The sequence below is a fragment of the Canis lupus genome, chromosome 22, assembly GCF_011100685.1.
Source record: "Canis lupus familiaris isolate Mischka breed German Shepherd chromosome 22, alternate assembly UU_Cfam_GSD_1.0, whole genome shotgun sequence".
In the NCBI taxonomy this organism is placed as follows: Eukaryota; Metazoa; Chordata; class Mammalia; order Carnivora; family Canidae; genus Canis; species Canis lupus.
The window spans coordinates 33,051,433-33,064,835 of record NC_049243.1 but is presented as its reverse complement, the minus strand read 5'-3'; the positions used below and the strand labels follow the sequence as shown (position 1 = coordinate 33,064,835).

The 13,403-nt window shown below is 37.6% G+C and overlaps 1 long non-coding RNA gene across 1 annotated transcript in view; it reads right to left on the bottom strand.

The window, feature by feature from the left end:
* Positions 1–307: 307 nt before the first annotated feature.
* Positions 308–13,403, bottom strand: part of LOC111091764 — a 73,677-nt gene continuing 60,581 nt past the window's right edge. The window contains exon 4 of the long non-coding RNA XR_005376042.1: positions 308–393. This is a non-coding gene — a long non-coding RNA (uncharacterized LOC111091764). The remainder of the gene's footprint in view (positions 394–13,403) is intronic.

The following is a 13,403-nucleotide window of genomic DNA, read 5'->3' as shown; positions in this document are numbered from 1 at the left end:
GGTTTAGCGCCACCTTCGGCCCAGGGCGTGAACCTGGAGACCTGGGATCAAGTCCCACGTCCGGCTCCCTGCATGAAGCCTGCTTCTCCCTCTGCCTCTGTCTCTGCCTCTCTCTGTGTTTCTCATAAATAAATAAATTAATAAATCTGTGTTTCTCATGAATAAATAAATAAATCTTTTTAAAAAATTTACTTCTCCAGATTTTGTGAATTAGTAAAGGTTAAGGATAATCAAAACAAAATCAATACCCATACTTGTAAAACTATACTAATTCAAGGAGGCAAAGCTTTCAATAAGAACACCCTTACCTTTTTGATTCTTTTGGGTCAATTCCATAATGTTTTTATTTCTCTTTCCTCCCTCTCCCTCAAAATTCAAAACCCAAGGCAGATTCTTCCCAGAAGTCCATGAAGAAAGAAAAATAATGAAAACAAATGTTAAGTTAAACTTTTTGCAAACTTTGGAAAATGAGCTGTTCTGGTTCATTTCAAATTTTTTGGCAAAGATCCAGAATCAAATAAGAACCAAGATCACATATCCACAGTGAAGAGTAAAGAGGGTACCTGGTGGAGAGCTGACCAATTTCCATTTAATTAGAGAGCTAGCTTTAGTAATCAAGCAAAATCAGAAGCTTTCCTCATATAGGACCTCAAGGAATTGTGACTATTCCAGCCACACCATCTAAAATAGTAAAGTAATATAGTAAACTTTTCAAATTAACAAATGCTAGAATAAACATAACAAGATTTGAAAAATCTTAACTTTAGTATAAATGGTAAATACATAACTAAGAAAAATAACTTGAAATAAAGAGACAAAACTTCATCTGGGTCTTTAGCTACAAGTAGCATGAACTATGACTTTTTCTCAAGTATTTGAGAAAGAGCAGTAGTATAAAAGAGACGATTCAAAGAATAGAACATTTATTAAAATTCCTATTAGTATCTTTCGTAGACAATACTGGTTAGTTGACTCAATCCCATTTGCAATTCCTTCTTTTAAAAACCTTCCAATGATTGGTCTATGGTAGCCATGTGGCGCAATTCTAGATAGTGACCTATAAAAAGAAATCACTTTAGTAGAGTTTTTGTCTCTTGGTTCTTCTCCTGCCCATTTAGCCTTAAGGAGCATTTTAAAAAATAATTATCTATAAAGAAAAGCTATAGATTCGGTTCAGTCTTTTGTCTTTATCTTTTCTTGTTTAGAACCTGAAAATATGTCTAAAAGAGAAGTTCTCTTATGACCATTTAGAGATAAGCATGAGGAAAGAGGTCTACATGTTAAACATGGCAGAGCCCAAAATGGAAAGATCCTCTTTTTTTCTTTTTTTTTTATTTACTTATGATAGTCACAGAGAGAGAGAGAGAGAGAGAGAGGCAGAGACACAGGCAGAGGGAGAAGCAGGCTCCATGCACCAGGAGCCTGACGTGGAACTCGATCCCGGGTCCCCAGGATCACGACCTGGGCCAAAGGCAGGCGCCAAACTGCTGCACCACCCAGGGTTCCCAGAAAGATCCTCTTTACTAGACCAAATTCAGTCTGCCTAGCCCCAGATTCTTGCCTCAAGGCACAAATAAAGCTCCTTGTTTATTAAGCTACTATAGGTTTATTAAGCTACTATACTATAGTATACTATATACTATACTATAGATTTTCTATTGCTCATGATCAAATGCACTTATAACTGATACAATATCCTCAAAGAGATTCATAAAGAAATTCATCCACAAAACAAGTTGCTGTGAAAAGGGAAGAACCAGATAACTCGAAAGAATTCTTGTGATTGCAACATAAGACTGGCAAATTTTTAAAAATAGGAGAGGACAGAGGTAAAATAACTTTCTCTGATTACAAAACAAAAAAATAGAAATATAAATATAACAGTTCATAGAAATGGCAGATAAATCCAGTGAGCATGAAACCTGGCCTTATAAGATCTCCAGAGGGAAAAGGTAAAACGAATGAGAGGATAAAATTTTTAAAAATTGAGAGAAATTAATTTTCCCCTAAACTGAAATACAGTAAAAGTGCCAAAATGAAAGAAACCACTCCAAGTGTCAAAATGAATGGGAAAAATACTATGTCTTAGCACTTTATAGATAAGTTTCAGAATTCTAATATTGAATGGATCTAAAACTTCCAGATAGTAAAGTTTTTTTAACTATGAAGAAATTGTCATCAGACTGTCATCATCAAAAGATGCTCTTAGATAACTTAGCAATATATTTAAGGTTTTATAGGCAAATGATTTTCAATGAAAAGTATATATTATCTTCTTAGATATATTAATTTTTTATTTAATATCAAGATATACACAAAATCTTAATTTTTAAATTTATATATATGTATAGATATAAAATACATAAAGTACTCCCATGAGGGAAATATTGACAAAGTAATATTAAAAAAGGGTAAAAGACAAATATTTATTTCCTTATCTATATAAATATGAAAATAATATCTACTCCAGGGTTTGAAAATCTTTATAAAATGAAACATAAAATGAAGCAATTAATATCATTTTATTGTCATCTAATATTTAGGAAATCCGTGTGAGGAGTAATCAAACAAACATGGATCATATAAAGATGCAAAAAAAAAAATGGACTAGTCCAAAATTTCATCTTTCTACTAGATGTGTTGTTGTCTGATGAGCAGAAAGAGAAAGTGAGGAAAATAAAAATTGCCGATATAGACAGAAGATTTTCTCTTCCAAATAAGTTTAAGCCAGTGCAGGAAATAGTCTGTCTTAAGTAACTTTCACTAATATCAATTCTTTATTCCATCAAGACTATGTCACTATTATATGTTTAAAATATAATAAAGTAATGCCAGAATATAAAAATCATATTCACTAAACATTTTGTAGTGCAATATAAATTTGTTTTAGATGGTTGCCAAAGAAAATTATTTTAAGATTTGTCATTGGTTTCAACTCTAAAGCTAACAATTTATAAAGTCAATTTTGTATTTATTTAAAATGTTGGACATGATTATACATTACCTTGGAAATTCCTCACAATTCATGAGTTTGGTGCCTATGCAGCTTAAATTGATTATCAGATGTCATTAAAAATGTGATGGATGGATGTCTAAATGAGGTGCAGCCAGCCACTGTGAGGCAGCCACTAGCTGAACTAGACCCTAAAGTATTTTGCCTATCTTGATTTCAAGAATTTTGTACAGAAAATAATCCAACATGAAAATGGTCTTTGATCTAAATCAACAATAAAGGGGAAAAAAGCATCAATGTATTACTGATATTTTAACATTTAATTTATATCTTAGGATTCATCTATGAACCCTACTGTTCTTTAATTAGAACAGAAATTAGACTTAGAAATTGATGTGCACAGAAATGCATTTTGTTGTTGGGGTTTTTTAGTGAGCTCTATGCCCAATGTGGGGCTGAACTCATAATCCCAAGATCAAGATTGCATGCTTTACCAACTGAGCCATCCAGGTGCCCCCAGAAATGTTTTTTGTAATGGGGAGTATTGTTCTCCCAAGGTTTTGCTTCCTTATAAAACTTTATTCTCTGGAATTACTGAGTAAGCTCTAATTTGTTTTTAAAGATTTTATTTATTTATTCATGAGACAGAGAGAGGCAGAGACATAGGCAGAGGGAGAAACACGCTCCCTGCGGGAGCTTGATGTGAAGAGCTGAAGCACCCCAGGATCACACCCTGAGCTGAAGGCAGAGGCTCAACCACTGAGCCACCCAGGCATCCCCAATAAGCTCTTATTTTAAAGGGCAAACAGACTGTTTCTATAGAGGTAGAGCCTTATATTCTGTGTTAAAAAGCTCCCCTGCCCCATTCTTTTTTTGAGATGTAGACCTTTGGATTATTCAATGCAAAAATCAAGATCTCTTCTGGAATTGCAAAATTTTAAAAGATGGAGGAACTCAGCCATGAAGGCAACTGTCTTCTTGTCACTGGAAAGTGGCCTTAGGGGGCCTGAAATCTAGGTGAAGGGGTTCTACAAGGGAAGTGAGCAAGGCCATGAACAGGCTGGGTGGAGGTGAGGGTGCAGAAGCACATTTGGGGAGAAATCGACAGATGGAGAGTTGGCTGGGGTAGGGAAGACTAACTTTGTTTCATCATTTTTTTTTTTTTTTAAGGTCCATACATGTCACCATTGCTGGAGGCTGCATCCTGGATACAGACAGCCCCAGGGCAGAGGAGAGAAAAATGGAGCAGGGCTGAAGGGGAGAGCATAATCATCATCTTCCAAAGTTCCATCAAGTTAGTTGCTGTGTACCACTCAGTTTGAAGAAAATAAAGACTCAGATTAAAACTTGTCACCAAAATAAGTTTCTGTTTCAATGTTCAATTGACTAATGTGGACAGCAATTTATTTCCTAAGATATTATATTCCATAATTCAAATAAAATAATAATAACTTTAAAATAAATAAGCATAGTGTTGTGCTGTGTAGGCCGGTTTGGTAGGATATACAAAACAAACCCTTGATTAATTAAATAAAAATGCAAATTAATTGATACATCAGCAATCATTTTCAAAACAACCTTTTTGAGGTACCTGGGTGGTTGTTGGTTAAGCAGCCAACTCTTGGTTTTGGCTAAGGTCATGATTTAGGGGTTCTGGAATCGAGCCCCACCACAGGCTCTGCGCTCAGTGGGGAGTCTACTTAAGAATTCTCTGTCGCTCTCTCTCCCTCTCCAGCCCTCACTCCATTTTCACATGTATGCACATAGGCTTGCTCTCTCTCAAATACATACATACAACCTTTTTTTCTGCCTTCACTTTCTGAGAAACAGTATTTTTAATAGTAGGCTTTGGTATTCCTTCAAGATAAGGAAAATTCTTAATAGGTAACTTTTGTACAGCCTTGGAACTCTAAATCTAGCTTCCAGTGAGAGTCCATGGATGGTGTCTCTAAACTTTCTGGACTTATATAAAAACATTAGCCTTAAATGCATTTTACTTTTTTATTTTTTTTTAAGATTTTACTTATTCAAGAGAGACACAGAGAGAGAGAGGCAGAAACATAGGCAGAGGGAGAAGCAGTCTCCATGCAGGGAGCCTGATGTGGGACTCGATCCCAGGTCTCCAAGATCACGCCCTGGGCCAAAGGCAGTACTAAACCGCTGAGCCGCCCAGGCTGCCCCTTAAATGCATTTTAATAAATTCTTTTTCTGAGAGAATATTCACCAGTTTATTGATTCTCAAAGGTATCCAGTATTGCCAAAACGATTAAAATCTAGCAGCAGGGATCCCTGGGTGGCGCAGCGGTTTGGCGCCTGCCTTTGGCCCAGGGCGCGATCCTGGAGACCCAGGATCGAATCCCACGTCAGGCTCCCGGGGCATGGAGCCTGCTTCTCCCTCTGCCTGTGTCTCTGCCTCTCTCTCTCTCTGTGTGTGACTATCATAAATAAATAAAAAATTAAAAAAAAAAAAGAAAACAAAATTTTCATTAAAAAAAAAAAAAATCTAGCAGCAGTCCCCAGAGGAGGCAACTTCTACTATATTGGAATAGACCACACTAGAGACCCTCTCTTAGCCATTCCCATCAGATCGCCTTCCTTTCTCCAGTGGGGGGCACTTCTTTGTCTCAAAAGTAGGGAGAGATGCCACCCTGTCTCTCTCTCATGACTGTCAGCCACACAGAACAAATAATAATGAGTAAGCATGACCTCTTCTTTTATTCCTTTCTTGGAAAAAAAACACATTTGAGTCAGGGCCCAGAGAACATTGAATCTGCCTTCCATGGGGTTGGAGAGAGGAGAGATGATGCTTCATGCCATAGGCCGGAGTCTGATTCACAGATCCAACTCTTCCTGCACAAGGATTGCAAGGTCATGTTCTAAGGACCCATATTAGAAGGCTCCCTGGTTTGGCTTTAGGGTCTTGCCACATTCTTTAATTCAACTTTAATTTGGGAACCACATCTTAAAAAATTGGACCTCCATTAATATTGTTGATTATCGCCCCCTACCCTCAATTTCAGTGTTTCTTCTTTACTAGTCAGAACCCGGAAGGGTAGATGAGCACACACCTGAGAATTCAGAACTGCAGTAGGAAACTCTAGAGTAGCTTTTGAAATTTGCAGAGTATTTTCACGTCTATTATTTCCTTTACTCTTTGCAATAGCCCTGACATTTTGGTAAAGTATTATTGCTACTTATGATTGAAATATGTTCAGATGTAGGTAGATGCTAAAGGGCAAGGCTGAGGTTTCCATGTAGATCATTGGACTCCAAATGCATTTTTGTTTTTTACATTTCCTTTGCCCAACAAATATGAAGCCAAGGGTCAGTGCCCTGAGTGTGGTATGTGCCCTGGTAGTCCATTCAGAGATGAGGTCTGATGAGAACCTGACATCTTTCCAGGAAAGTGTTTTAAGTGGCTGCCCTTTAGGGGGCCCCTTTCCCCCTGATATTTAGATAAATAGCATTGCCTTCCTTATATCATCCCCATCACTTCTGTGACCTTAACTGGCAACACAAAGTAGAGATTTAACTCACCAAAATATATAGAAGTGGATATTAGAATGGGTAAAGTACTGATGCCTTCATTCCCACAGATGAGCATCAGAGAAAGAAACTAAATTAACTAATTCCTGACTAACCCAATAACATTGAACTATCAGTAATGTTTCTTTGGTTATGAAAAGCAGGATACAGGTCCCAAAGGTCTGTAATTGGCAGATCAAGCGCCACTACAATGGAGCCACCCTTTAATATGCTTTTTGTTATATGCATATTTGTCTAAACTCCTACTTGGTTCCTTTGTTATTAAGCATCCTCATGTCTTTATCAATCTCTTTCTCCTAGGCCACTTCATCCAAACCTCCTCCTCCTTTTCTCCTCTCATGTTTCAGCCCTCTCTTTTCTTCTCTATTCTCCTGGGCTCTGATTGGTCTGGCCTTTTACTTGGGAGCTCTTATAGGCTGCTTTTTGGCAGGATTCTATAAGGAGAAGATTCTGTAGGAGACAAGAGGAACTAGACTATCTAAACATGAGGGATTGGTTAATAACTGGGATGTGAAACAGGATTAATTTGTGATTAAGGATATAGCCTTTGGGACAGAGATATGGATGTTCAAATATTCAAGTCCTAGCTCTGCCACACATATAATTTGCATATGTCTCTTAAATTGGCCAAGTATCAGCTTGCTCATTTGTCAACATGGGGAAATAGTGCCTGCTTCAAGATGGTCCAAATGCAGGGGTGTTTACAATTAATTGATCACAGCCAGTTACAGATTTCTTTGTTCCTTTTTCTACTCCTACAGCTTTACTTGATGAGCCAACAACAACAAAAAGCCTTCTCCCTCTCATTGCTATGAGATTAAATGAGATAATGTGTAAAATGATTCCACAAGTCTGATAGTAGGTGTTTAATGAAGAAAAAATGTAGCATTATTTTTTAGCATAAGCGTAATTATTTTCCAGCCCTTTATCTCAGTTATTGATGTTTATGTGCTATCTACTACTCTTGAAACTTCTTGAAGGAAGACTTTTCATCTTATATACATTTGCGCTTTTCTTAATACTCTACAATTTGCATAAAGACCCCATAAAATTTGTTGAAAGATAAAAGGGATTTGCATTTAATATCATGTCTTCACCATAAGACTGATCTTATTATTTAGCTATGATACGTGCCCTTTACATTCAAAGTTGATGCCTCCGACCTGTCTATAACAGACTGTGTTCCACAGAATCTGCAGCACAGTGATGGTCTCCCAGCTTAACCACTATGCTTTAGGATTAATGAAACAAAGCTGCAGAACCCTGGTCAGGCTGAGTGGCCTAAGGAAAACATGGCAGCAAGGCATGGGACTCACTCCACCTTCCCCTCATCAGTTTTCTGTTCAAGGGACCCAACTGAGAGGGGATGGTGACTTCAGAAGTAGAAGACCACCAGTCTGAGAGGGAGACGTTATTTTAGCAACATCTCACCACAGTCAGAATTATTTTACTTGGTACTTATTTTTTTAGAGGAAGAGGAGGAAGAGGATCAATAAGAAAGAGGAGGGGGGAAAAATTCTTGGTCATAGATCTTCCAAGGAACTTATTTTGAGTTAGTGACGCTTCCTTTGCAACCAAGTTAAAATCTCCAGGGGTGAAGGTACCAAACCAACTGTTTATAATGATGGTCAATGTGAATTGGGCTTTTCCAAAATGTATATTTGATCAGATTGTCCATGGTTCAAAGGGCACTAAATTTTTAATGAAATTTTATTAGATATTCATAAATAAGAAGTGCTCTTATGAGACTAATCCAAGATAGATACATTCTATCCAAGTAGAAAATACACTTTTCTTTCCCACTTTAACCGCTAATGAATCTGAGTTTTTTATTTGCTTTTTTTTTTTTTAAGTGCCACATGACCTCTGCAAAGTCTTCCTGCTAATTCTGAATGAATCAGTGGCTAGTAATGCCATTTAACATTCCCCATTGAAGACGAGTCTCCAAGATGGTCTGACACGATTAGAAACCAGTGACAGTATGTGTCTTCATATTGCAGGAAACCTTGCAGAATGTGCCTGGTGTGCTGAGAAAATCCCATGTTTTGTAAATAACCTCCCTCAAGTCTGATCTGAAAGTGCTCTCTTCCTGATTTCATCAATAAGGTTACTATGTGACTTTAAAAAATTCCACTGCTCTAGGAAAACTTCTGTTTCCTTTTATGCCCAGATTTAGCAGGTTTTTCAAAGCCCTTCTTATTAGGAAAAGTTGTGGCTGGAAAAATGGATAAGTAGTTACAACTATTCCAGGAAACTATAAATATTCTGGTTTAAGCCATTTAAGAAATTATCCTCTCCTTTATTGTCTCCCAGGGCCCACCTACAACCGGGTGCTGCCCTCCCAAAGTGAAGTGGATGGTCCTAAATGATCATAGGTGGGTTTTAAAAAATAAACACAAAATTAGTTTCACACCTACTTAGACAGCTTAGAATGTTAATGTGTGAAGTATGCCAGGACTCTGCAGTGAAATAAAGCTTTGCATTCAAACTGATGTCAGCCAATCAGAAAACAGTACAGAGCGCTGCCCATTTCATAATTAGGGAGCATTACTCCAAGTTCTAGATTTTACTTATTAATGAATAAGCATTTCTTGACCCAGTTTTGCCATTTATTCATAAGGACCTTGTTTTCAAAAAGTGTTAAAATAGCATGAAGGCCCTGATTTATGCCCACCAAATCCAGGAAATTCAAAGTTAATCCTCGGAACTATTTGTGTCTAGTTTTGCAGCAAACATTCTATATAAAACTGTTCTCTGTTCGAGGATAACACAGAGGAAAGAGACTACAGCATGCTTCCCTACAAGCTTGACTTTCTCATCTTCAGAGCTCTAGACTGTATGCTGACGTGTTTTCTATTGCATTTCTGTCACTACCGTAGCCTTATTCCAGTCTTGCTCACAAGTCCTGGGCTATACCTTTTGACATCCATGAGACTTCAACAGACAGGAGCAATATGCAGCTTTGACTGGAAGTCCCATGGGGGTAAGAACCCTCAGACTGCAGCAAGTGCTAACACTTATAAAAGGTCCCCTTAGCCCTCCTTTCCCAAACTTCTCTCCCTGAAACCATTTTAAACACACCAGATATTGATGAAATGTTCTTAGTGAAAAAGAAACACCACCAAAAACAATTGGAATATGATTTGGGAGACTATTTTTTTTAAGATTTTATTTATTTGAGAGAGACACGGCATGAGAGAGAGTACAAATGGCGAAGGGGCAGAGGCAGAGGGAGAAGCAGACTCCTCATTGAGCAGGGAGCCCAATGTGGGGCTCAGTTCCAGGACTCTGAGATCATGACCTGAAGCAAAGGCAGACACTTAACTGACTGAGCCATACAGGCACCCCAAGACCATCATTCCTATTTCCTCCCCCACAGAATGCCATCTACCTCCCTCCATCTAGGTAGTCAAAACCCTACTCATTCATCCTACAAATGGCATTCAGAGGCCACTGCTTTCAAGCAGGTTATCTCGGTCTCTGTGTCCCAATTTCCCCCAATTGTGACATTAATGGAAAAGATTCAACTTCCAAAGGTGTCTGCAAGTCCTGAAATGCTTTTTGTTTTTTTGTTTTAATGATTTTATTTATTCATCAGATGGAGAGAGAGAGAGAGAGAGAGAGAAAGAGAGAGCGCGCAGACACAAGCACGGGAAGGGACAGAGGGAGAGGGAGCAGCAGGCTCCAGACCCAGCAGGGAGCCTGACATGGGACTCGATCCTGGGACCCTGGGATCATGACCTGAGCTGAAGGCAGTCACCGAACAACTGAGCCACTCAGGCACCCCAATGCTGTCTCTTTGCAACCTCCCCAGAACACAGACTTGCCAGCTCTGAACTTCAAGAATGTTCTTCTGTCCTGTTCACCCATACAAAACATTTATGGATTATGCCAGCTTAACTCCAAGCTCTACCACACGCTAGCCAAGGGATCTGAGCAAGTTACTTACTCCCTAAGCTTCAGTTTTCTCACCCATAAAATGCTGATTGTGGAGGGTCCAGCATACACTGTAGAGTCGTTTCAGGGATTTCAGGACAGAACACAAAGAATGCACCATGGTGGCTAACAATACGTGCTCAATGACTTTCAGCTAGTGCTGCTTCTAGCTATTTTTTAATGTGTAAGTTCCCTGTCATCCCAAACATGATCATAAGCTCCGTGAGACTGAGGATGCATGATGTCTGTATGTTTATCTCGCTCATTCTAATGGTCTAAAAATAGGAATTCAACAGTGTTTTGTTGATTTCTTGATAGTTCTTACTTTGTGTCTGATTCTCAGTCATTACTATGTGTTGTTTTTCTATATATGAAGATATGAATTCTGCTAATTCAACTCTTAAAACTGTATGAAGCCTACCAAAAAATTATAAGAAGAATTCTGTACAGGATATAAAATTAATGCCCAGAAATTGGTTGTGTTTCTAAACAATAATAATGAAGTAGCAGAAAGAGAAATTAAGAATAAATCCCATTTATAATTGTAGCAAAAAGAATAAAATACCTAGGAGAAAATTTAGCCAAGGAAGTACAAGACCTGTACTCTGAAAACTATAAAACATTGATGAGAGAAATTAAAGATGACACAAATGGAAATATATTTCATGTTTGTGGATAGGAAGAATTAATAAAAGGTTCATACTACCCAAAGCAATCTACAGATTCAATGCAATTTCTATCAAAATGCAACAGCTTTTTTTTACAAAACAAGAATAAAATGATACTAAAATTTGTAGAGAATCACAATAGACCCCAAAGTAATCTGGAAAGAGAAGAAAACTAGAGGTATCACAAGCCCAGATTTCAAGATATACCACCTAGCTCTAGTAATCAAAATGGTATGGTAGTGGCACAAAAAAAGACACAGAGATCAACAAAATTGATAGAATAAAGAGCCAGGAACAAATCATGCTTATATGGTTAATTAATCTATGTCAAAGGAGGCTATAATATACCATGGGGGGAAAGGCTGTCTCTTTAATAAATTGAGTTAGGAAAACTGGACAGCTATTTGCAAAAGAATGAAATGGGACCACTTCCTTACACCATATACAAAAATAAACCCAAAATGGATTAAAGACCTAAGTGTAAGATTTGAAACCATAAAACTCCTAGAAAAAAAAAAAAGATAGGCAATAATTTATTTGATATTGGCCTTCTTCTAGATAGGCCTGGAAACATTTTTCTAGATCTCCTTGGGCAAGGGAAATAAGAGTAAGAATAAGCTATTGGGACTGCACTAAAATAAAAAGATTTTGTGCAGTGAAGGAAACCATCAATAAAACAATAAAGCAATGGATGAATGAATGAAAATATTCACAAATGATATAGCCAATAAGGGGTTAATATCCAAAATATATAAAGAGCTTGCAGAACTCAATGCCAGAAAAGAATCTGATCTAAAAATGGGCAGAATACTTCAATAGACATTTTCTCAAAGAGGACACAGAGAGCCAATAGACACTGAAAAGATGCTCAATATCACTAATCATGTGATGCAAATGAAAGGGAATTGCAAACCCAAACCACAGTGAGCTATCACCTTATACCTGTCAGAATGGCTAGAATCAAAAAGAAATAAATTGCTCAAGATGTGGAGAGAAAGGAACCCTCTTGCAGTGTTGGTAAGAACACAAATTGGAGCAGCTACTACAGAAAAAAAGTATGTAGTTCCTCAAAAACTTACAATCAGAAACATCATATGCCTAGTAATTCTACTACCAGCTATTTATCAAAGAAAACAAAAACACCAATTCAAAAAGATATGCACACTTCTATGTTTATTGTGACATTATTGACGATAGCCAAGATATGGAAGCAATCCAAGTGTCCATCAAGAGATGAATGGTTAAGGTAGATGTGGCATGTGTATATGTGCACATATATACAGATATATGTTGCAGATGCAACACACAATGGAATATTACCCAACCATAAAAAGGAATGAGATTTTATCATTTGCAACAACATGGATGGACCTAGAGGGTTTTATGCTAGGTGAAAGAAGTCAGACTGAGAAAGACAAATATCATTTCACGTATATGTGAAATCTAAAACAAATGAATAAAAATAGACCCATAAATATGGAGAACAAACTGATAGTTGCCAGAGGGGAAGAAGGTAAAGGGAGATAAGCAAAATGGGTGAAGGGGAGTGGAAGATACAGGCTTCTAGTTACAGAATGAATAAATCATAAGTATAAAAAGTACAATGTAGGGAATATAATCAATAGTATCATAAGAGCATTGTGTAATGACAGATGGTAGCTACACTTGTGGTGAGCATAGCATAATGTACAGACTCGTCCAATCACTAGACTGTACACCTGAAATTAATGTAATATTGTGTGTCAACTATACTTTGGTATAAAAAATACAAAACAAAAAACTGTGCATGGAGATAATAGTCCATGACAGTAGTTTAAATTGTTTCTAATTCCATTGCTATGTAAGTAATTTTAGAAAAGCAGTCTAAAGGCAAGAACCTACTGGAAATGGGCTGGGCCCTGCCCTGCTCAGAAGGCAGATAACCAAAGAAGGCTGAACTAAACTTGATGTCAAACTGGTTGGAGGCCATTGTGTCCCTCAGTACAATGAATATTCTAGGGTTTTGAGTCTATCTGTGTTTGTCATTTGTTTTTGAGAGAAGGGAGGAGGGATGGAAAGAGAAGAAGTAGAAAGAGATACAAGGGAAGAAAGAAGGAAGGGAAGGAGGAATAAAGTAGAAGGTGAGAGCAGAGCAAAGAAAGATGGAGAGGACGATGGAGAGAAAGGTGCTTCACATGGAGTCGGTTGAAGGGGAGATAAAAAGAGAAGCCTAGCGTGGTTCCGAAGCTATAGAGCAAGCTCCGTCTGAGTCCAAATGTGCAGCCTGCTTACCTGCTTACTTTTCCTATTAAACGTTAACA